This window comes from Pan troglodytes, chromosome 5, assembly GCF_028858775.2.
Source record: "Pan troglodytes isolate AG18354 chromosome 5, NHGRI_mPanTro3-v2.0_pri, whole genome shotgun sequence".
In the NCBI taxonomy this organism is placed as follows: domain Eukaryota; kingdom Metazoa; phylum Chordata; class Mammalia; order Primates; family Hominidae; genus Pan; species Pan troglodytes.
The window spans coordinates 118,651,015-118,672,920 of NC_072403.2; the positions used below are offsets into that span (position 1 = coordinate 118,651,015).

The following is a 21,906-nucleotide window of genomic DNA, read 5'->3' on the forward strand; positions in this document are numbered from 1 at the left end:
TTGCTATCTGGTGGGCAATTTCCCCTCTTTATTCTACCATTTGATTTAGCTCCTTGTGGAACTTATTTTTTCCTATACATTTTATTTATTTATTTTTAAAATATGGAATGCTTCACAAATTTGCATGCCATTTTTGCACAGAGGCCATGCTAATCTTCTCCGTATCATTCCAGTTTTAGTATAGGTGCTACCACAGTGAGAACTCCTATACATTTTAGAACAAATATATCAAGTATCTATAAAAAAATTACAACTAGGATTTTAACTGGGATTGCACTAGATTTATAAGTTAATTTGGGGATATTTGACATCTTTATAATTTAAGTCATGTCATCTAAGACCTAGCATGTCTGAAGGGAGAGAAGTGTGAGAAGAGATTGAAATAGATATTAACGAATGTCTTGGAGAGGGTCCCAAGTCCTGTCCTTACCATCGGCCTTGCTTGAGTTTGGGGGCTGGGCAATAAAAACCCATTTTAGTCAAAGAAGAACTGAGTGCAGAGGGAACTATGCTTCGCTTCCCTGGGTGTGAACCAGAGGCTCTGCAAGCGTATAGGAGAAGCCCCCATCTGGCAAGGACTGAGTGAGAGGCCAAGGAAGTCAGTGTCTCAGAAGCCCCCCCAATACCCAGCAGGGGGAAGAAAAAGCAGCCAAGCGTGCCCAAGCACCACAGGCTTGCAGAGCCAAAGGAACCTGGGAATATGTGGGCCTGGTGACGTGAGGCCATGGTGGATTTGGGCACAAGTGGTAGATGCCAGCGCATGACTAAGAGGACAAGATGTGCCAAGTTTCAGCTGAGTCAATGCCAATGGAAGGCAGAGAATAGTGTGAGCCAGAAACTCCCTCTCACCAGCGCCTGGGTGCTGCAGTGCCCTCTCTCTCTGCACAGGAACTGTGACAGGCTTCAGGGAGAAGAGGACCTAGGAGGAGGAGAAAGATCCAGAAATTGACTATTGATTCAAGGAGTCGTGAGTTTTAAAGCAAAAGTTATCTTGAATTGATAGGTTCAGTTTTGTGGAAATAAATAGTCACATTTTATTTTTACCCCTGAGATACTGAACTATGGTGGTTATATAAATTTCATATCCACTATACAACTTTTAGTTTCTGCAGACTGGATTTCAGTAGTAGAATAAAATCTGTTGAGGAGGGACTTAGGGAATTAAATAAATATGATGTACCTATAGTAAGGCAGGAAGAAATTGAGGCATAGGCCGGGCACAGTGGCTCACACCTGTGATCCCAGAACTTTGGGAGGCTGAGGCAAGAAAATGGCTTGAACCCAGGAGGCGGAAATTGCAGTGAGCTGAGATTGTGCCACTGCACTCCAGCCTGGGTGACAGAGCGAGACTCTGTCTCAAAAAAATAAATTTAAAAAAAAAAGAAAGAAAGAAATTGAGGCTTAAAGAAACCAAAGGCTTTGCTTCTCATAAAAGTGAATTAATGGCAGACAAATGTGGACAATTTTATCATTTCCAGGCCTCACTGTTTCTAAACTTAAACAAATACTTTGAGGGGATTCTGGAATAATCCTCCTGAGACCACAGCCCTACTCACAGAGCTCTTCTAGTTCGTGGAAGCTGACCTACAGAAGGGGGAGCACTTCAGTGTGGCCACCTCTCTCCAGAGTAAAGTCATTGCCACACAAGAAGTGTCCAGAGCACAGAGACTGGCTGGGTTTCCTGCTGTTGCCTGGAGATGCCCTGACTCAGACAGAATGTGCAGCCCCTCGGGAGGTCAGGCATCCTGCAGCTGGTCTGGGAAGACCCCTGGTCCAGTGGGAAGAGATGGGTGTGGCTTTTATTTTAAGAGATGGGGTCTTGCTACGTTGCCCAGGCTGGTCTTAAACTCCTGGACCTCCCAAAGCTTTGGGATTACAGGCGTGAGCCATAGCACCCAGCCTTGTGTGGCTTTTAAATATCCCTTGTTTATGGACTAAAATGTTCTCTAATGAAAGGTAGATACTGCTTCTAAGATGCACTCCATTTTAGTTCTGGCATTGGAGGAGTTTGGAGTGTTTTCTGTGTACAACCCTCCCTGTACCTCTAGCACAAACAGACAATGAGACCCTCTCTCCTACCCCTCACCAGCTCTAGGGAACCCAGAGGAGTGGAGGCAGGCCACTTCTCCTCTGAGGAGAGCCTCCTCCAAACCATGCAGTCTTTGGGCATCAGCTGCTTCCCCTGCTGTATTGGCCAAGGGGACCCCATCTTGTAATGGCCTCTGGTTGTAGAGTCCAGGCAGATCTCGCCTTCCAACCCAGTCTTCTCTGAATTTGCTGGCCAGCCATCATCATCTTCTTCTCTCCTTTGAAATGGAGGCTCAGGAACTTTGACTCTTTGTCCTTATCATTTGTAGGGGCCTGTCACAAAGCTGGCTCCAGGGTATTCTGTCCAGGCCCCTTGGCCACCGTTGCTTTGCTGCTCTGGTACCATGGGGGACATGAAGCTTCACTAGGGCTCACAGTCACTCCAGAACTCACCTTGGGAAGGGAGACCCTAGTCTTTCCACCCTGGGAGCCCCCCATGTTGACCTGAGACATCTATTCTACAGCCTGTTCCCCCAGCACTCAGCTAGGGTAGGAAGCAGGGACCCCAAACCTGCATCCATGTTCTCATCCTCTGATTTGATACAGCTCACAATGCAAGGATGGTTTTTACGTTTTTAAATGGCTGAAAAGAAGAATAATAGTTTGGGACACATGAAAATTATATAAAATTCAAATTTCTGCACCTGTAAACTTTTATTGGAACATAGTCATACTCATTCCTTCACATATTGTCTATGACTGCTTTTGTGTGACCATAGCACAGTGGAGTACTTGCAGTGGAGACTATGGGGCCCACAAAACCTGAAATATTTACTGTTTGGCCCTTTGCCACAAAGTTTTGTGGACCAACCCCTGGTCTAGGCTGAACTCTCCCTCTTCTGATAGCTGTGTATAGTCAAAGCTACTTGTGCTCCCAGAATGGTGGGGAAAAGCAGATGAGACAACTTCTGCCACCAGCCCAGCAGCTGCCAGAGTAGGGACTGTGGCTTTTATCATTGTTCTTAGGACCAGTACATATTCCTCTGATGGTAAATAATTTTCAGTAACTCCAAGTTCAAAAGTTCTCTTCATAACCAAATTGATTTTTTATATTTCTTTGGAAGAAAAGGTTACTACTACCTTGTAATAAGTTACTTTTTTACAGTGTTATAAAAGAATGAATTGATGAAATAACTTCCAAGCAGGAAGATGTTCTCAAACCAGTTCTTGTTAATTTTTAGCTCAATCAGACAATTAGAACCACAAACTCAGGTATTAAAAACACTGAAGATGGCCAGGTGCGGTGGCTCACGCCTGTAATCCCAGCACTTTGGGAGGCTGAGGTGGGCGGATCACGAGGTCAGGAGATCCAAACCATCCTGGCTGACATGGTGAAACCCCGTCTGTACTAAAAATACAAAAAAATTAGCTGGGCGTGGTGGCGGGCACCTGTAGTCCCAGCTGAGGCAGGAGAGTGGCGTGAACCCGGGAGGCAGAGCTCGCAGTGAGCCGAGATTGCGCCACTGCACTCCAGCCTGGGCGACAGAGCGAGACTCCATCTCAAAAAACAAACAAACAAACAAAAACACTGAGGACTGTCCATATATTAAAATAATTTTGAGTGTGTGTGTGTGCGTGTGTGGGCTGATCAGTTCAACAAACTGGATTGAGAATAGGAGTAGAGTGTTTGTCCTCTTGAAGGAGATTTTGAATCTGATTCTAGATTTGTATTGTTTAAAATTTGCAGTCCATCTCTAAACTCATGGACTAGGAAAAGGCTTTGGGGGACGCTAGGAATGTAGCCATCTTTTGTTCAACTTTGAGAAAGCCAAACTGAAGACTTTACAACATAACAGTAAGTGTATGAACTTGTCTGTTCCTTTGGGCTTTCAAAAATTCGTTTATTCAACATTCATTTACTGAGAACTCATCACTTACCCTTACAATGCATTATATTAGAGGCAAAAAGCTACAAAGATATATGCCACCATCTCTGCACACAGAGAGAATCCAGTAAAGTGGGCGGGTTTTCTTGATTGTAAGGAGCAGACTCAGCTAGGTTAGCTCAGGAGGGAGATAAACGTGGAACATTAATGGAGTTGGTCTTCCACAGAAGGAAGGAAGAGACATTGGAAGGGATAGGCCTCGCTGCCCTGGGACTGAGGAGCCACTCTGGCTCCAGGAGACTCCAGGGCTCTGTGGCAGGAGTTAGGGGGCCATGTCCACTGGCCTAGCTCAGTCTCCTCTGAGCTGCTTCTTTCCCTTGGCCTGAAACTCTTCTCTCCACCATCACTACAGCTTGCTCATAGTTTCAATATTTTGCAACCGGGGCTTCTTACAACCTATTGTAGCTCCAATTCTTATCTTTTCATTTCAAAGCATCCTCCCAAGTCTTTTCTTTTTTTCTTGACCTTTCTTTGGTTAAATTTCCAAGGTAGAAATGGCGTTTAACCCAGCTTTTATGTATGCGTCAGGTTATGAGAAAAGTTGCTGACCAACCTATCAATTGGCTGTCTTTTTGTTAGGTGTCAACCATGAACCAATCTGCTGTAGGGACAGGGTCATACAGGGCAAAGTATCCTCACTTAGAGCTGCTCCTTTGGGCTGTCCCTAGCAGGCTTAGTGGGAATGACAGACAATGGGAATAACTTGTTTACCATGGAAATAAATACATATAAATTAGCTCTATGCTATGATAATACTATGAGTCAAATTCCTTGGGCCAACATAACTGCCCAGGTGGTGGGGAAAGAAAATAAACCATAACCAGGTAGGATTAGAGCTGGGGGAAGCTCTTGTCAACAGGGCTTGCTCTTCCATGGGTAGCCAGGAGGGCAACACCCAGGGGAGTAAGCAGCTTCAGGCTGAGTATTGTATCCAAGGTGTTTCCTGGCAGTCAGCCATCAGGAAGGCATTGTAAGAATTAAAGAAAGAGGAGAGAAACACGAAGGGTGGCTCAACAGTTAACAGGTTTATTTTAAACCTGGGAGGGACTTCTGATCAAGTTAGGTCAGAAGCCGCACTCTCTTGCAGACTAAGAGTTTTTAAAGATTCAGGGTGGGAGAGTTTGTCAGAGGCTTGGACTGCTTCTGTGTCTCTTTGTTGTGCTTATCTGGGAGGGAGAGTTGTGTGTCTGTTCCCATACATCTTTCTGTAGCTGCAGGCATATCCCCCCAGTCCGCCTTTAGCCTCCCTATCTTAGTGCACCTGAAAGGAAAGGAATGTGCTTATTAAGGCCCACTGTTTTACTGGGGCCCATTGTATGAGGGTGAAGTTTGGCAGTTACCCAAGAGACTTTCCTCCCACTTCCCTCTGTGCCCGTCTTATCTGTATTTTACTGTCTGCTCTTTCTGGCTGCTTGTAATGAGAAGACAAGTGATTTTCTTGAAATGCATGAGGCTAAAAAGGGAGCTGGAACTTAAAGTGGCAGTGTTTGTCCCAGATGATGGTGCTCCTGTCCTGTCAGGCATAGTTCAGGGTGATGAGCTCCCTGAGAGCCAGTGATTGGTTGTACCATACTGAGGGTAAGTTCCAGTCTGACAAGGAAGAGCAACCAAAGTTAGGCAGGATCTCCAAGTTGTCTGAAGCTCAGAGAAAACAACTAATCCCAGTGGGAAACTGGTGGGCTAAGCAGACACCAAAAATAGAGGCTCCGTCTTATAGAATGTGCATATTGTGTGGTGCGTGTATGTGCATGTGTGTGTAGGGGAAAACACTGATACAACTCTGAGGACACATATCAGTCACAATAACACAAACGATTCCTAGTGGTGCAAATGACTTGAGACCTTCACCTGCAACATGGCTAAGAGGCTACAGAAGACAGAAATTCAGAGGAGTGAGTGAGGATTCAGGGCAATTATCACAGACAACTCTTCAGCTGACCTTAACGTATGTATTTATCAGAAACAAAGGGAGGGAGGTGAGGAAACTCGGTCAGTAGAATCAAAATGTTCTGGCTCATCTGATATCTTCCCCCTTGGGCCTGAAATCACCTACATAGCTAAGGGGGTTGTAAGAGAACCCAGAAGGTAAATTACTCCCAGTTACTTGCCACAGAGTGAGGTCCACGTGGGGAAGCCAGCTAGTAGACTGAATCTCCCCTGAGGGTTGGTAAGAACATGCAAAGAAAAGAACCCTGCAGGGCTAAGTCATCCTCTTCTTCATTTTCATGGAGCAGGGCATCATGGGCCTTTTTCATCACTTTTCAAAAGTCTGAGCTGCTTCTGTTGCTTCCATTTGTTCACCATGAAAAAATCTACTTAGGTGGTCACCCCAAGTGCTTTAACTCTCTTTATCTGGAGTCAACAGCAGAAGCTTGGCTAATTAACAAAATGATAAAAATCATAATGATAAATAATAAAAATGGCTTCTCATTGGTAAAATTAGTGATCAGTTAATTAACATGAAGGAAGTGAGAAATGGGCTTTTACTATTGAACCTAATGGTGTTCGAGACAAGTGGACTGGGGAAAGCATTAGGGACAGTCTCTACTCTTACGTAAGCTGGGTGTAAGATTTTGGCCAGCCCTTCACTTGTCACCTTTCTAAATGGCATAAGAAATATGATTCTGACCTTGTCCTGTGTTCAGCTGTGAATTCAGACAATTCAGTTACCTGGTGCAATTAAAATCTGGTCTTTAGAATACTGCCCTGTCACTCTTAAGAGGCCCTTTCATGTAGAGTGTGGACAAAGCACTGAAAAGGTCAGAGGGCTGGAAATTTGCCAAGCTTACAGAACCAGCTGCATGAACGATTTTGGATCTTCTTACTGATAAATATGTACGTGTGCCAGCATTTGGGCTGAGATCTGCTTTCATTATAATATGATAGGAAGTAGGGTTATGAGGAGATGAGGCTAATCAGATCCCACTGCTTCTTGGCCAGGCTTGGGAACCTTAATGATGCAGAAAAGGGATTTCTATAGAGTCCAGGCAGCATTATTCATTTGTCCACTTGGCAAATGTTTCTCACATAACTTCTATATGTCAGGCATGTGCTCCTGTGTACCACACTGAGGGTACAGTGTTGCATAGGGCAGATGTGCTCCCCTCCCTCAAACAGCTTACAGACCAGGAGACAAGTGATCAAGCAAGTAATTACGACCAGTGGTGAGTAATATGGCAGGGAAATGCAGAGAAGCGGGGACACAGAGCAAACAGAATACCCATGGGTGGGAGGTTGACATAGTGCCTCCTTTCTGCTGAAAAAACTCAAGTGCTAGAACTTATCCATACACCACTGGACAAATGCCTGAAGGCCACTGGTGGGCCTGACCCTATTACAGAATTTACAGCTCAAGGACATTTTGAAGTCCTATGGTCATCCTCTTCCCATCAGCTTGGGGTCACATGGACACCTGGTCCCCTCCTATTTTTATTCCAGAGGGCACTGAGGTTCAAATACACACGCTGCGGTTGGCAGATTTTATCCCTAGAGACCAAAGCATGAAGAGGCTCCATGACTTGCCCAAGGGCATTTATTGAGTCAACAGTAGAAATGCGAAGAGAATTCTGTCACCTGACACTGGGGCCAGCTCCCCTTCCCTTGACACGTCATCTAAGGGGGGAAATAATCTTCTGAAGTATCAAATAACTCTGGTATTTTGATGAGTGAGCAAGCTGGTAAGCAAATAATGAGAAAAGTGAGTGTTGAATTTCCCTTGACATAACCCTTTTGGAAAATGCAGCGGCAGATGCAAGAAGAATGTGACTTATATTATAACGAAAGCAAAAATATTTTCAAATAGATTCAGGGGGCTAATAAACAGAAGGGCTGGCTATGAGTGTCAGCCTAAAGGAGAGCAGAGAAAAAGATCCTGGAGTTCTCAGCCAGGCAAGATGACTGCTTACAATACACAGCTTTCATATAGGGAGTGAGTGTCCTTTTTCATCCTCTTAGTTACGGAAGGGAAAGGGAAAGGCATTCTTCAAACAGAGATCACTTCAGAGTAGTCTCACTTGAGAAGCTAGTGACGTGTGCTGATAAAATGACGGGTGCTGGATTCTTGTTGAGATGAGGAAACAATGCCTTTGGGGGTAGAGGATCTGTGAATCACTCCCTCTGTGCCAAAGAAAGGGACTCAGGAGAAGCCTGGCCTGAATGCTATGAGTCCACTGACCCCTCAGTCACACTAAATATCTATGAGAACCATGAAGGAATGGGCTTCTACATTTCAGATTGCGAATTCTGAAAAGAATGAAATTCCTTACAGAAGTTTATCTTTATTTTCTATTGGGTAGAATTTCTAGAAGCTTCTTTAAAAATTGTGGTTTCCTTGGCCTTAAAGAGTGATAATAACTTTTCCCTCAGCATAATTCTGCCCCACCCTAAAACAGCACTGTGTCTGGTGCTTCTTGTTTGTCCCAATGGCAGCACCTAGGATTAGGTTTCTTCAGTCTTCCTGTAATAAAACAAAACAACATTGAAATGAGTTTCTATGATGGCTACTTTTATGTGTCAATTTGACTGGGCCAAGGGCTTGCCCAGACAGCTGGTAAAACATTATTTCTGGGTGTGTCATGAGGGTGTTGAATTGGTAGCTGCATAAAGAACACCTGCCCTCACCAATGTGGGTGAGCACCATCTAATCCATGGAGAACCCAAGTAGCGTCAAAAGGCAGAGTAAGGGTGAATGTGCTCCCTTCTTGAGCTGGAGCATCTATCTTCTGGCCTCAGACATCAGACCTATGTATATATATCAGGCCTATGTGTATATCTCTCTATATATCCTATATATAGATATAAGATATATATCTATATAGATCTATAGATCAATAGGACAGATCTATATATAGGATATATACATCTATATATCCTATTCCTATATATAGGATCCAATATATAGATCTATATATCCTATTGCTTCTGTTTCTCTTGAGGGCACTAATACAGCTTCTTTAGGATCTTTCCATTTAAAAGAGAAAAGGAGGATGGCAAGGAAAAGATTTTCCTTTGACATTTAGTTCACTTGGAGGACTGTATTTACTGAAACATTTCTATGGGTTTCATTTTATAAAGGCAACTATACACAATCTGTCCATGTCAATAGACACATAACATCCACACCCCCAGGCAATTTAAGATTAGAAAGCTCAGATCTGGTTGGCCTCGGTGTGCTCATTTGACTCCATTTTTCTTTCCTCATCTGCAAGATATTCAAGACTATTATGTCAATGGATTGATTGTATTGGGGAAGAAGAGGAGATGTCACTAAAGTTGGACATCACTACTTTTTTCCCAGTTTTTCAAAGATTTGTAGCATGGAAACAAATCTCTCTAGACTAAACTACACAAGAAGCCAATCCCCTTCATATGAAAAACATTCCACTTGACAGGACAAATCCTTTGATTTTTCTGCAAGGAAATTTTATGAAAGAGCCTGGAAGCTTGTTTACAGAGACTAGAGAAGAATAAGCTCCGTGGAGAGCTCTTTCCTGAGACCTGAACACCCAACTGTCTACTGGACATCATTTTCTTAGACACCCCCAAATTCAACATGTCTAAAACAGAACCTATTGTCTCTTCTCCCTACCCCTCCAACCCTGCTCCACTGAAGTTGCTATCTCATTGATGCCACCATCTTCCACCCAGGTGTCCAAGCTAGAAACCAAGGAATCCTCCGTGAGGCCTTTCTCTCGCATCCTCTCTGCTATCCAGTTAGTTACTAATTCCTGTTACTGCTGCTTCCTACATTTCTCAAATATTTATCCACTTCTCTTCATTTTCACTGCCTGCCCCTCCCCTGGTGGCGGCTCTGAGCATCTCTCATCTGGATCACTGCACCAGCCTCTTAATGGGGGGCCCTACCTCCTGCCTTGCCCTCCATCTGTTCCCTACATGCAAGAGAGTGATCCTTCTAAAATGCAAATCTGAACCCATCAGTTTTCTGCTGAAGATCCTTCCATAGCTCCCTACTGGGAATAAAGGTCAAACAATGCTTAGAAAGAACTTCTTTGTTTGAACCGGTTTATCTCTTCAAAGTCTTGACTAACCACTCCTACCCTCTCCTACTCCATCCTTGAGCTGTGAAAACTTGTAGGTCCCAGATTAATCTGCCTTGCAGTCTGTCTCCTCTTGGCCTTTGCATATAGTAGCCTCACAGCATGGAACACTCTTTACTCTCACTCTTCGCCTAGAAAACTGCTACTGCCCCTTCAGATCTCAGCTTAGAAGCCTCTTCTCAACTTAGCTTACATGCTCCCATAGCACAGCCTGTATGTCCCATTTCAAAGCTCTTGCCTCACTTGGGAATGCAAATGTCTATTTACTCATTTGGCTGTATTCACTGCTAAAATATATGCTTCTTATATGACATGTTAGAAAAGGCAAAACTATAGTGACAGAAAGCAGATCAGTGGTTGCCAGTAGCTGGGGGGAGGGTAGGAGATTGACTACAAGCAGTGCAAGCAATCTTTTCAGGGTGATGTAAATATTCTCTATCTTGATCCTAGTAGTGGTTATACTACCCCGTGCATTTGTCAAAATGCATCAAACTTTACACTTAAAATGAGTGAATTTTATTGTATAGCAAGTATACCTCAATAAAGCTGGTTGTAAGAAAAATTAATATGTGATCCTCTAGGGCAGGTTTATACTTAGAACCATCCCTGGCTCATAGTAAGTGCCTACAATAGGTAATTGTTAAACCAATGAATGGATAAAAAAATCAATATTATTTCCTTTCCCCTATTGTTTTGTACAATTGGCATAAAATTATTTTTTTAAAGATGTGTTTAAAAAGTGTTCATTTATGACCTACCTTGTCATCCCATCAGTGGAATCAAATTTCTTTCAGTGAAACATGTAAACGTAAGACCTGTGCATGTCTTATGGGAGAAAATGTTTCCAGGATGAACTCAGAGGAGGAGACAGCATTACAGTGGCGCCAGACAGCCGCAGCTCTACTTGCCCTAGGCACGAAGAGGGTGAGAAACAAATGCTTCAGGGGACTGGCTAGCAGCAGTTCTGAGGCCTGCTGCCCTGAAGCTTCTTTTCTGCAGCTCCTGGCTGATCCGGGTTCTGGATGCATCATGTCTTGAAGGCACTGACAATATCCACTTCCTATTCCTTAGCTGCATATGTCTTCCTTCCCATGGACTAGGTAGCTCAGGAAAAACAGAGTGGGAGCTCCTGCCCAGACCACCACGTGAAGGCCTGGGTGCTGATGCAGAGAGACTAACTAGAGACAAGTAACTGCTTTGGCCTGAGACATCTTTGACCAGAGGCACAGGATGTACTTGCTTAACGGTAACCTATACCAGGCTTAACCCTTGCCCAGCTGTTCCAGGTTAGGAGCCCTTTCTGCACTGACAGTCTCCTTCAAGAACAAAAGAATATTCTGAATTGGAAAAGATTAGCTTGCTCTTTCCTTCATTTTCAGTTGAGGAAACTGAGGTCAGAAAGGGTGAGAGACTTGGCTGGACTATGACGAGATCACTGGGACTGGAACCTTGTTTCTGCACTTGAGGGCCAGCTGCCAGCAGCCTCCCTGCACCACTCCCAGGTGGTTTGCTCGTCCCAACGCACTGCAGTGCGGGGAAGGAGTGTGCTCTCCTTCGTAACCCAGCAGGGATTAACGCAGGCTACTTAGCTGAATTTAGAAAGTACTTGGTGAATCAATATAATGAATCTCAGAATTCACATTTTCTCTCAGATTTTACTATTGAACAAATGAAAAGAACAAAAAGTAAAAACAAATGGACTGATTTTTTAAAGATCACACAAGTCATCACCATTCCCAGCTAACTGATGGACTCCCTTGGAAGGTGACGGCTTCTCCCCCACCTGTCTAAGCACACATAAAACACATCAAGTCCTCCGTGTGGCTCAGCACCACCTCTTTTCCTCTCACACACCTGGTGGAGACTGTTGAATGAATAAACAGACAACCTCATTTGTAAGTAGGTGGCTTGGAATCCAGAATGCATTTTCCAAAGGAAACGACGTCATAGGAGGGCTTGGGTTTCCTGGGCCTGCCCACAAAGTCTAATTAATCTATCACACTACTGAAAGGCTATATATTTTCAGTAGGAAATAAGGGGAAAAAGAAGTACAGTTACCATAATCATCATAAAATAAACATAAAAACCTGAACAAGAAATGCTTGCCTAGGGCAGACCTTATCCCCACTACCCAGCTCCACTCAGAAGATGGAGCAGAGCCTGTCTCTCTCTCTCTTAAATGAGTGATCATGCCTCAAAATTAGTGCCTTCATTTACTAATAGCCGAATCTCTCTCTGACAGCTGCTCAGATTAACCAGGCATATATTACTTTCATCTTTAATAAACAGGCACTCTAGAGTCGGTGGCTGGTCTCCATGGCAACCAGATGAAGTTTTTCCGCTGATGTTGGGGGCAAAAAGACAGAAGGAATAGATGCTAAGATGGCAGGGGAAGGTACATGTGGATTATAAAGTACTGTCCTCCATTTCTTTACTGGTCCCAGGCTACCTCCCAGCAAGAATGGAGAGTGGCTGTTTCTACCTTCTACTGCACACAGAGGAAAAGGGGTCCTGATCAGTGCTATCAGTACGATGGGAAAGGGCTGGGTTACAGAGCTTAGTGCACACCAAGGCCTGCACTGCCAAGGAGCTACATGCAATTGCATCCATCCAACTGCATTCTCATTTCCTGCGTGTGCCTGGCCCTGTGCTTCGTGCTGCGGAGGTGGTTTACAGTAAAAGCATGTAGACTAAGTGAGGAGAGGTGCCAACACATATCATGGGGAGGGCAGGAGGAGGTCCAGCCCCTGCCTCTCCAACCAGGAGCAGCTGCAGCTCACAGCACCATTTGCCCTCAAGCTAAGCCACACCTAGTTCTTGAGCTCTGGCCAGAATGACTTTAGCCTTGCCAATCTAGCAGCTGGTCAGGCTGAATCAAGCGTTTTTTGATAGTTCATGGATGCAGCATCATCCACTGGGCCTCTAACACCTGGAGACCCACAGAATTCCTGCCTTCCCTCAGCCATGACTGGTGGATTGACTTGGCCTGCATGACTGGGATCTGACTCACATTCCTAACCCAGGCTGGGGCCTTGACACCCTGCCTTTCTCTTGCCTGCATCTTACCTCGGGCACCTGAACCTAGTTTCATATCCCTAGGCAGGTTCCTGCTCTAAAGGAATGGTCACCCAGAACCACCCTGACAAAAGCTTTCATACTGTTTCAGCTACTGTTTGCTGCTGGAACTGCCTGCCTCTATGCCCCAGCAGGGGGACAGATTGCTGTGGGCCCTGAAGACTGGACCTTGGACCACTCGCACCCACTCAGGCCAAGGCCTGTCAACTTCTGGTACCAAATTCTTCCTCATCCCTACAAACCAGGGATGCTGCCAAAATACCAGAAATCCTTATTCCTGAGCCTGAGGTGGTATTTGAAATGGGTCTTGAAGGGTGGCCAGGATTTGGACAATAAAAGAGAAGACTTTCTCTGTCAGCACCAGGGTCCTTGATGAGAGTCATAGGGTGATGGTGTAATTCATTCAAATCTCTATTAGGTAACCCTAACCTCTGTCTGTTTTCATGGTGCTTTCTGCTGGACTCTCCATCCCTCTGCTGTGTCTCCTGCCTGCTCCACCTCGGGTGCTTCCCTGTATTCCTTTTCTCCTGTACTTTTCCACTTGCACCCTACGTCAGTGTTTCCTGAGCTCACCTCTCCTTTTCCTACTCTCTGCTCCGATACTGAACACGGGGTGGCGGTGGGGGGGGGTAGTGGGGAGGGGTGGGGAAAGCTGCTTGCTGTGCCCCAGGTAATTCTCTCATCCTCACTGCCAGCTTTAAGGGGAAATACTGGTCCCAGAAGACAAACCCTTCCTCCTGTCCGTTGGAAACAAGTAGGTTGATTTTTCCATCACAGGAGTGAAACAGCAAAGGCTGTTGGTTGTACCAGTGGATCCAGCGCCTACTAAGAGCTTACTACACATTTCTATCCATTTAGTGTGGCATACTCCAGAAGATTCTCTTGCCCCTCCCTTGACCCAAAATACCTCCTCTACTGGTGCCTGAAAGCCTACCATTAACCTAGTCATTCCTTTGTGTTAATCATTACTTTTTCCTAATGGTCTTCCTTTGAACATAAAAGCACTCCCAGAAGGGAAAAGATTTGCTTCCTAATGCCTCTATGCAAACGAAGAATGGAGGGGAAAGTGCCGAAGGTTTCAAACCTTCCCAATGGGGTTGGAGTATAAATCTAATTTGACTGGGTGGAGAATTAACAAAATACATTGAAATTATAGAACTGCTGATGTTCATATAGTCATTTTTCCATTTTTTAATCTTCTTCATTTAACTATAACATACATACAATAGTCTACAAATCTTAAATGTACAGCTTAATACATTATACATATGTATATACTCATGTAACTACCACCTAGATTAAATATATTTCCAGTGCCCCTGCGTCTCTTTCTGGTCAATATTACTCCAAAAATAACCACTTTTCTGACTTCTGTTACCCTAGAATAGTTTTGCCTATTCTTGAGCTTCATGTAAATGGAGCCATGTGGAGCCCAGACTTTTTGACTCAATATAATATTTTTGAGATTCATGCATGTTGTTGCACATATCAGTCATCTGTCCTTCTCTATTATTGCTTAGTATTCCATGGTATGTATTTACTACAATGTCTTAATCCATTTTTCTGTTGATAAACACTTGAGTTATTTCCAGTTTTGCAAAAAGCTGTTTCCTATTTTGAATAAAGCTGCTGGAACATTCTTGTACAAGGTTTTGTGAACATATGCACTAATTTTTCTTGGACTATACCTAGCGGTGGGATTCTTGTTTCATAGAGTAGACGTGTACATAACTTTATTAAAAACCATCAAATAGATTTTCAAAGTGATTATATCCTTTTGCATTCCCACCAGCAAATGCGTGACAGTTGCAGTCACTCCACATTGGGTCAGTCTTTTCAATTTTAGCTATTCTGGCAGAGAAAATTTTGCAGTACTTTTGCTACGAGAGGTAAATTCCTGAGCTGGGGCTCATCGGCAGGAGAATAGAGGCCTGCTATCCATGACAGATGTGGAAGTAGAGTTCTGATGAGTTTTTGTTTTGTTTCATCTTAATAACGAGAAACTGTGGGGCTAGAAAGCTAGAGAAATATTTTTTATCTTGTATCAGTACCAACTAAAAGAAAGCCAATTCTGGGGGTGGTGGGAGGGTGTCACCAGTGGAGAAAAGGGCTAATTTAGGCTAATTCTAGGATAATACTCCCGGTAGGGTGTTAAGACAATACTGCAGGCCCATGTCTGATGATCCAGTCAGAAAGGGAGCTCAGACCAGGATGCTTGGTTGCCAGTAATAGAGACTAGCTTGAGCTATTAGGTTGGTGCAAAAGTAATTCTGGGCTTTGCCATTAGAAGTAATGCCATTACTTCTAATGGCAAAACTCGAAATTACTTTTGCTCCAACCTGATAGCATGATCAAGTGGGAACGTATGAAAGGATATTTGTGTACCCACAGAATTGACAGAGTTGAGAGCCTGGCCTAGAGATGAGCAGGAACTGAGGAGGATCCAGAAGGCCAGGAGCAGGCAGCTCAGTCGATCAGTGTGCTTCCCTGTTAACTGTTCCTGTCATCCTTGTGTCACCTGTTCGAGGTTCAAAGATCCAGAAGTGTTTATCAGATTTGGTTGAGCTTAGGCCGCATGCCCACCCTCAGGGCTGGAGGAAGCAGAATCTGGCCACTTCACAATCTTCCATGGTGGGGAGCAGGCGCCTGGATTTATACCCCATTAAGGCTGCATCCATGGGAATAAGTAATTCCCCAAAAGAAATGAGATGCCATCAGGAAGGAGGAATGGATGTTGAGTAGCCAAAGAAATGCCACATGTTCACTACAGGCCTGCCTTCAACAGCATCAAATTCACACTATCGTGTTAATAGCTTTGGGAGGATGAAAGGAAACTGGCCTGGACCTATAGGGTGAGCAAGGAAAGAGAATTTGACATCAACAATAAAGGCCTAGCCGATTTGCTCACCGCTTCTCAAATGGACTTGAATAAGATGATACTGCGTGACACAAAATTTCTTCTTTTTTTTTTTAATATTTTTTAGATGGAGTCTCACTCTGTCACGCCCAGGCTGGAGTGCAGTGGCACGATCTCGGCTCCCTGCAACCTCTCTGCCTCCTGGGTTCAAGTGATTCTCTTGCCTCAGCCTCCCGAGCAGCTGGGACTACAGGCACGTGCCACCACGCCCGGCTAATTTTTGTATCTTTTTAGCAGAGACGGGGTTTCACAATGTTGGCCAGGATGGTCTTAATCTCCTGACCTCGTGACCCACCTGCCTTGGCCTCTCAAAGTGCTGGGATTACAGGTGTGAGCCACCACACCTGGTCACACAAAATTTCTCAATTTGTCATTTTTGGCATATCTGAGTCACTCTAGGATCCCCTTGCAGTGTGGTACAACCTGTGTGAGGGGATCCTGGGTGGAGGTGGTGGGAGGTGGAGACTGTGGAACGGGGTGAAGATCACAGCCCAGGTATGGCACTCTTTTTCAGGTGTGAGCTTCTAAAGGCCTAAGCAAACGTCTGAGACTTGAGGACAAAAATTATGGGTTTCAAAATACATAAATCAAAATACCCATGATCTCAGCACTTTGGGAGGCTGAGGCAGGAGGATCACTTGGGGCCAGGAATTCAAGACCAGCCCAGGCAACATAGTGAGACCTCATCTCTACAAAAAACTTTAAAAATAGCCAAGGGTAGGCTGGGCGCGGTAGCTCACACCTGTAATCCCAGCACTTTGGGAGGCCGAGGCTGGCAGATCACCTGAGGTCGGGAGTTCAAGACCAGCCTGACGAACATAGAGAAACCCCTGTCTCTACTAAAAAAAAAAAAAAAAAAAAAAAAAAAAAATTAGCCAGGCATGGTGGCGCATGTCTGTAATCCCAGCTACTTGGGAGGCTAAGGCAGGAGAATCACTTGAACCCGGGAGGCGGAGATTGCAGTGAGCCGAGATCGCACCATTGCACTCCAGCCTGGGCAACAAGAACGAAAAAAAGAAAAAAAAAATAGCCAAGGGTGGTGGCACATACCTGTATTCCCAGCTACTTGGGAGGCTGAAATAGAATAGCTTGAGCCCACGAGGCCAAGGCTGCGGTGAGCCATGACGGTGCCACTGCACTGCAGCCTGGGCAACAAAGCAAGACTCCATCTCTCAAAAAAAAAAAAAAAAAAAAAAAGATGAGAGAAAAGAAAATAGCAAATTCTAACTTTTAAAGTGCTCCATTCAGCATTTAGGCAACCTTTCCCACTCTTAGGTGGCACTCCTACCTCAGCTCAGAATTTCTCAGCCTCCAGCCCATTATGCATTGTTCCAAATGACAAAGCCACCAGAAAAAAAGAGACAGCACAGGCTCAAGGGACCCAGTTCTCCACAACAGGTTGCCACATCTTGATCTGCATCTGAAGCAAAGACTCAAAGTCTGCTCTAGAAAACAAAAAAAAATGACAAAAACCTTAACCGCATGGTTCAGACATCTAGTTTTTGGATCCATTATTTACTTGGAAGAGTATTTCCATTGTTCGATGGAAATAACTCAACATAGCTTTATATCTAGAAAAATTATGAAAATGTCTGAGTTACCCAGTATTGGGTCAGCCTGGACTTCTGGAGCATGCATTTTTCTACAAAGGAAAGAAAACTGGTCTGGTTATCAGAAGACCTAAGTATAATCCAGGCTTTGTCATGAACTCATTACATGACCTTAGGAAAATCACAACCTTTATTCTTCAATTTCCTCTTCTATAAAATGAAGGCAATTGACTAAATGGGCACTGAAGTTTGTTCCACTTCCATGATCACTTAAATTCTTAAATAAAAGAAGAAAGAAACCACGTTAGTCTCTCTGACACATCTCCCCTAAGGCACTGCAGAAGACCAAACACAAAATAAAAAGTATTTCAATCCAAAAAACCATGCTCAATCTCCAAGTCTCTGCAGCCTGTGATTAGTAGAATCTATCTTGCCATAATTGAGTAAAGTAGTTCTAGGAAAAAATTATACCGAATTTTACTAAATGTGCTTTCATTTGAAACCAGAGCCTTCCTTGGTTAGCCAGACCACTAGGACTGACATACTGTACCGATTACATAATGTGAGCACCATCAATATCCTTCCATTTTAGGAGAATTGGCTTTTTAGCCATCAGTCTAGAGCCCGCTATAATTTATTTTCTTTGTGGTAAGCGGATAACATGTCTACATTAGTTAAATTACTTTAATACGTGGTTGCTTTAGGCTCAAAAATTCTGACCACTCTTTTCAAGGAAACATCAACCCACGACATGTGGACTAAATCTCCATTTTTATTTCTTTGTTCATTTTTGTTTTTTCCAAATGACTTCATTTTTGTTGTGAATGCTAAATCAACTTAAATTTTGGATCTTACTAAATACTCTGATATTTGTGCTTGTCTTTTAACCAAATACGTTGCATCCTTTTGCACCCCACCACTAGGCAACACAACTGTGATCAACTATAAATTGCTGGATGGTGAGTTCTTTATTCTGTCCACAGCAAGATAAATGACTTCCTTGCCTAACCAACTTCTCAGGCAATAATAATCTGAACTCCTCTCACTCTCCGTCCTTCTCAGAGGAAGCCAACACAAGTCATACAAGTCATGCTGCTGATCCACGTGAATGTAATTTGAGCAGTTTCAAAATGTGTAAACATATTATTAGCAATGTGTTTAAACAGCACCTTTCCCTTTGGTGTTCATAATCTTTTAAAGTTATAATGTAATACTCCTTCCAGCATCACTTGAAAATATATACAGCACAGCAAGAATTATATTTTGCAAGAAATGTGATGGTTATGAATAAATAAAAATGATTTCTCATGTCTCACAAGCATTTTTATTTATTTATAGGATCTATGTATCCCTTGCTTCTTTCAAAAAGAATTTGAAGCAACTTACAAACTAATATGTATAGCCCAATTCTAATAAAATAAGAATAAAAACAGGATGGGAAGTAGAAAAGCTCTTCCCAACAGGAAGACTTAAAGGAAAATGTGACAGATGTGATTACACAGAAATCTAACAGTTCTGTGTTGCAAAGATCAAGCAGCAGAACAACAGATAAAGGGTAATACCCACAACTGTGTAAAACTGCCTGTAAAATGGTTATGGTTGGCCATAGAAGGCCAACCACTCAAATGTTTTGTGCGGAGAACATGATGATTAGGTCCAGAAGAAATACAAATAGCGAAAAGTCTTATAGAAAAAAAGGTGTAATTCTAGCTCCTACGGAAGGAGTTTCTTTTCTTTCTTTCTTTCTCTCTCGGTCTCTCTCTCTCTCTCTCTCTTTCTTTTACAAGTCTCGCTCTGTTGTCCAGGCTGGATAGAGTGCAGTGGCGCGATCTCGGCTCACTGAAGCCTCTGCCTCCCAGCTTCAAGTGATTCTCCTGCCTCAACCTCTCAAGTAGCTGGGACTACAGGCGTGCACCACTACGCCCAGCTAGTTGAGATGGGATTTCCCCGTGTTGGTCAAGCTGGTCTCTTAACTCCTGACCTCACGTGATCCGCCCACCTTGGCCTCCCAAAGTGCTGGGATTACAGACGTGAGCCACCACACCCGGCCAGGAGTTTCAAATTAAAACAAGATGACAGTTTTCATTCAGCTGAGTGGCAAAAAATAATAAATAAATAAATATAAAAATAAAAAGAGCTGTAGCATGTAGTTTTATATGAACCTTTTGGTTGTTTAAAAATTTTTTGGTGCAAATGATGCTGCAATGAACATCCTCGTACATATATTCCTTAGCAAATACATAAATATTTCTATAAAATAGGTTTCTAACAGCAAAATTGAATTAAAATTTATATGCAATTTAAAAATTGATACATACTGCCAGGTTTTTTTGGTGGTGTTGTTTTATTTTTTAGAGAGGGTCTCACTTTGTCACCCAGGCTGAAGTGCTGTGGCACCATCACGGCTCACAACATCCTCGACTTCCTGGGCTCAAGCAATCTTCCCACTGCTCCCCACCCTCCACACTGCCATGCCTGAGTAGCTGGGACTATAGGGGGGTGCCACCATGCCTGGCTAATTTTTTAAAAATTTTTTTTGTAGAGACAGTGTCTCACTGCATTGCCTAGGCTGGTCTCAAAATTCTGGGCTTGAGCGACCCTCTTGCCTTGGCCTCCTAAACGACAGACGTGAGCCACCATGCCTGGCCTAATACTGCCAATTTACTTTCCTAAAATATTGCCCTACATTATATTTACATCTGCAGAATATGCGTATGACCATTTTCCCCAAAACATGCAATTACTATACATCCCAGTAATTGTACTCTTGGGCAATTATCCCAGGGGAAAAAAAAAACAACAACTTATGTTCACATAAAAACTATACATAAATATTCATAGCAACTTTATTTATAATGGTCAAAGATTGAAAACAATCCAGATGTTCTTGAATGCTGGTTAAACAAACTGTGGTATATCCAAATCGTGGAATACTACTTAGCAATAAAAAGATGATACACGTACCAACTTGGATGAATCCCCAAGAAGTTATGCTGAGTGAAAAGAGCAATCCCAAAAGGTTACAAACCAAATCAAACTAAATGATTCCATTTATGTAGTTTTTTTTTTTGAGACAGATCCTCACTCTGTTGCCCAGGCGGGAGTGCAGTGGCACGATCTTGGCTCGCTGCAACCTCTGCCTCCCAGGTTCAAGCGATTATTGTGCCTCAGTCTCCCAAGTATCTGGGATTACAGGTACACACCACCATGCCCGGCTAATTTTTGTAGTTTTAATAGAGATGGGGTTTCACCATGTTGGCCAGGCTGGTCTCAAACTCCTGGCCTCAAGTGATCCACATGCCTCAGCCTCCCAAAGTGTTGGGATTATGGGCATGAGCCACCATACCTGGCCCCATTTATATAACATTTCTGAAATGACCAAAGTACACAAATGGAGAACAGATGAGTGGTTGTCAGGGGTTAGAGATGTGGGGAAGGGACAAGACGGAAGAGGGTGTGGCCATAAAAGGATAACAGGACAAATTCTCCTGGTGATGGAACTGCTCTGTATCTTGACTATGATGGTCGATACATGAACCCACACTCAGGATACAATTGGATAGAACTAACACACAAATAAGTACAGAGAAACCTGGGAAAGTTTGAAGAAGATTGATGGATTGTATCAATGTCAATATCCTAGTTTTGGTATTGTACCATAATTTTGCAAGATATTACCATGGGAGAAAATTGGTAAAGGGAACAGGGGATCTCTCTGTAACATTTTTTAAAAATGCATATGGGGGTCTCTCTACATTGCCTAGGCTGGATTCAAACTCTTGGTCTCAAGCAATTGTCCTACATCATTAGGACTACAGGTACACATCATCATACAGTGCTAATCATTTCTTACAACTGCATGTGATCCTACCATTGCCTCAAAGTAAAAAGTTTAAGAAACATATATAAGGTGGATCTATATAACATACTATGAGGTCTATGACATACTGTTGCATGAGAAAAACATCTCACAAAAAAATAGGAGCAGAGTGTGATTATATTTGTAATAAACAAAGCCCTATATCAGATTGTATGTGAGCAAATAAATAGAAAATGGTGGTTATCTCTGGAGAAGAGAAAGGGAAAAGAAACTTAGTTTTTGCTCTATATTATTCTGTATTGTTGCAATGGTTTACAACAACATGTCTTACTATCATGATTTCTAAAAATGTTTTCATTTTAAGGATAAACTAAATATGCCAATAATGGTTGATTACAAATCTCTCTAGATTATGGGATAATGAGCAGTGTCTCAAGCGAGCTGGGATCAGGGAGAGGCAAGTTTCTGTAAAGACAGCAGAAGGCTGTAGACAGGGGAGTGGAATCTGCGGCAG

At 43.3% G+C, this 21,906-nt stretch overlaps 2 long non-coding RNA genes and 1 other non-coding gene across 7 annotated transcripts in view; all 3 read right to left on the minus strand.

The window, feature by feature from the left end:
• Positions 1–21,906, minus strand: part of LOC107975230 (uncharacterized) — a 69,169-nt gene that overhangs the window by 20,137 nt on the left and 27,126 nt on the right. For 4 of the 5 annotated variants that reach the window (XR_002944276.2, XR_680935.4, XR_001718613.3 and 1 more), the window contains exon 2: positions 850–919. The exons of the other annotated variant lie outside the window; for it this stretch is intronic. This is a non-coding gene — a long non-coding RNA (uncharacterized LOC107975230). The remainder of the gene's footprint in view (positions 1–849; positions 920–21,906) is intronic. 5 annotated transcript variants of the gene reach the window in all.
• LOC112209583 (U6 spliceosomal RNA) lies at positions 97–203 on the minus strand. Its single transcript, XR_002944419.1, has one exon. It is a non-coding gene; the product is annotated as a U6 spliceosomal RNA (small nuclear RNA).
• Positions 7,489–16,849, minus strand: LOC129144305 (uncharacterized). The gene is made up of 3 exons (XR_008548618.1): positions 15,495–16,849; positions 10,789–10,939; positions 7,489–8,430 (listed from the first exon to the last, which is right to left on the minus strand). It is a non-coding gene; the product is annotated as an uncharacterized LOC129144305 (long non-coding RNA).